This window comes from Glycine soja, chromosome 6, assembly GCF_004193775.1.
Source record: "Glycine soja cultivar W05 chromosome 6, ASM419377v2, whole genome shotgun sequence".
Taxonomy (NCBI): domain Eukaryota; kingdom Viridiplantae; phylum Streptophyta; class Magnoliopsida; order Fabales; family Fabaceae; genus Glycine; species Glycine soja.
In genome coordinates, this window is record NC_041007.1 from 33,693,645 (window position 1) to 33,696,751 (window position 3,107).

Sequence of the window (3,107 nt, forward strand, 5' to 3'; positions counted from 1 at the left end):
CATATACAGTGAAATCATCCATAAAAACCTCTATGCAATTTTCTAATAAATCACTAAAAATACTAATCATGCACCGCTGGAAGGTACCGGGGGCATTGCACAAGTTGAAAGGCATCCTCCTATAGGCAAAAGTGCCAAAGGGGCAGGTGAATGTGGTCTTTTCCTGATCCTTAGGAGCAATAGTGATTTCCATATAACCAGAAAAACCATCAAAGAAACAGTAGTGAGATTTACCTGACAGGTGTTCAAGCATCTGGTCAATGAATGATAGTGGAAAATGGTCCTTTTTGGTAACCTGGTTCAGCCTCCTATAGTCGATGCATACTCTCCAACTGTTCTGCACTCAAGTAGGAATCAGCTCATCCTTCTCACTTTTTATCACAGTGAGGCCGGTTTTCTTCGGGACTTCCTGGATGGGACTCACCCATTGGCTGTTAGAGATAGGATAAATGATTCCAACTTGCAAAAGCTTGGTTACCTCCTTCTTCACTACATCAAGAATCACCAGGTTGAGTCTTCTTTGTGGTTGTCTTACTGGTTTAGCCCCATCTTCTAAATTTATTCGATGCATACATGTGGATGGGCTAATACCAGGAATGTCCGCCAGGGTCCAGCCTATAGCCTTCTTATGCTTCTTGAGAACTGATAACATCTTCTCCTCTTGCTCATCAACAAGGGAGGCAGGTATAATTACTGGAAAACTTTTGCTATCATCCAAGTAAGCATATTTTAAATTTGATGGCAGAGGCTTCAATTCTGGTGTGGGTGGCTGGATAGTGGTAGAAAGAGATGGTTTCTCAGCCTACACCTCATAAAGAAAGTCTGAGGTATGTGTACTTACTGAAACATGGTTAGTTCTATCTAACTCTATAAAATCAATCTCAAGAGGTAAAACATCAGCAGACATGTAATCAATATCAAATTCAGATTCACTCTCAACATCAAATTCAGACATATGATCAAGTACAAATTCAGATTCAATGCATGAAGAGTGACAGGCATGCAGATTAGAATGAAGATCAGTCATGTATTCATCAACAATATGGTCAATTATTTCAACACAAAATACAGAAAGATCTTCAGATGGGTGTTTCATAGCATCAAGAATATTAAAATGAATAGTTATATCACCAAACTCCATAGATAGTGTGCCTGCATATACATCTATCTTAGTTCTAGCAGTTTTCATAAAAGGTCTGCCTAGAATGATGGGAACTGATCCTTTAGAAAATCCCTCCTCCATATTTAAAATATAAAAATCAACAGGGAAAATCAGCTCACCAACTCTAACTAAGGCATCCTATATGAAACCAGCAGGATAGGCAACACTTCTATTAGCTAAATGAATTACCACATCAGTTGACTGCAAAGGACCAAGAGATAGAGAATTAAAAATAGATAGAGGCATCACACTAACAGAACCTCCTAAATCTAGCATGGCATTGTCAAACTTACTATTCTTTATAATACAAGGTATGCTGAATGTACCTGGATCATTACATTTTTCAGGGATTTGGGGAACAGATTTACCAATCAATGCAGAGACATTTCTGCCCATACTAATTCTTTCACTTCCTTTAAGCTTCCGCTTATTAGTGCACAGCTCCTTCAAGAATTTAGCATATCTTGGAATTTGCTTTATTGCATCCAGCAGAGGTATGTTTACCTCTACTTTTCTAAATGTTTCCAAGATCTCCTTCTCTGCCTCTTCCATTTTTTTTTTGGAAATTGCTCTTGGAGAGAATAGAAGAGGGATATGCTGCTTCTCTTTAGATTCACCTGCATAGAAATTTTTAGGTAACTTACTCTTTAAATTTTTGTCATCATCTTTTTCTGGAGTAGAGTGAGGTTGGGCAGGTTTATTGGCGGATGTGGAAGATGCTACTGGTTGAGGTCCTTGACACTGCTTTCCTGACCTCAATGTAATGGCACTCACATTTTTAGGATTCTGGACAGATTGAGAAGGTAATCTATCAGAATTCTGGGACTGTTGTTGATTTAACTGTGTAGCCAACTGTCCCATATGATTAGTTAAGCTCTAAATGGAGGCTCTGGTCGTTTGCTAAAACTGCATGTTTTGCATAGTCATTTGCTTCACAAGTTCTTCAAGGGAAGGATGCGGAGGGGCCTCAACTGTTTGCTGTTTCTGGGGCTGTTGCTGCTGGATTGGTGGAAGAACGTATGATCTGCTTGGGCCAGCAGCATTTTGAAAATAAGTATGTTGTTGTTGCTGCTGCTGTTGTGAAGGATTCAACCATCTAAGGTTAGGATGATTCCTCCATTCGGGATTGTACCTGTTGCTGGAGAGGTCATAATTATTCTGTTGTGGCTGATTTTGCTATTGAGGTTGAAGAGGTCTGTTGTAGATGTTTGCAGCATAAGCTTCAGGCTGTTCAATTGGTTCAGATTGTTGCACAGAAGGGCAAAGGTCTGTGTGGTGGTCGAGAGAGGAGCATAAACCACAGAGTCTGGCGACAGGTGCAGATTTTTGATTCATGGCCAGTTGGGTTACCAGGTTAACCAAGGCATCTAGTTTACCTTCAAGCTTCTTAGTCTCACCTGGTGAATTCGTGGCTACTTCATGCACTCCTCTAATGACAAATAGCATCACTTCTGGCACTAAATTGCTGGGAGTTTGAAGTCATCTTCTTAATTAAATTTCTGGCTTCAGCAAGGGTCATGTCTCCAAGGGCTCCACCACTGGCAGCATCTATCATACTTCTCTCCATGTTGCTGAGTCTTTCATAAAAATATTGGAGAAGAAGCTGCTCTGAAATCTGGTGGTGAGGGCAACTGGCACATAATTTTTTAAATCTCTCCCAGTATTCATATAGGCTCTCTCCACTGAGTTGTCTAATACCTGAAATATCCTTTCTGATGGTCGTGGTCCTGGAAGCAGGGAAATGTTTTTCTAAGAATATTCTCTTGAGGTCATCCCAGCTCGTGATGGTCCTTAGAGCAAGGTAATATAGCCAGTCCTTTGCCACTCCCTCTAAAGAATGAGGAAAGGCCTTCAGAAATATGTGATCCTCCTGGACATCTGGTGGTTTCATGGTGGAGAAGACAATATGGAATTCTTTCAGATGCTTGTGTGGGTCTTCACCTGC

The 3,107-nt window shown here is 40.6% G+C and overlaps 1 non-coding gene across 1 annotated transcript; it reads left to right on the top strand.

Annotated features, from left to right (window-relative positions):
• The first annotated feature begins 2,775 nt into the window (after positions 1 to 2,775).
• LOC114417567 lies at positions 2,776 to 2,882 on the top strand. Its single transcript, XR_003667828.1, has one exon. It is a non-coding gene; the product is annotated as a small nucleolar RNA R71 (small nucleolar RNA).
• Positions 2,883 to 3,107: the final 225 nt, after the last annotated feature.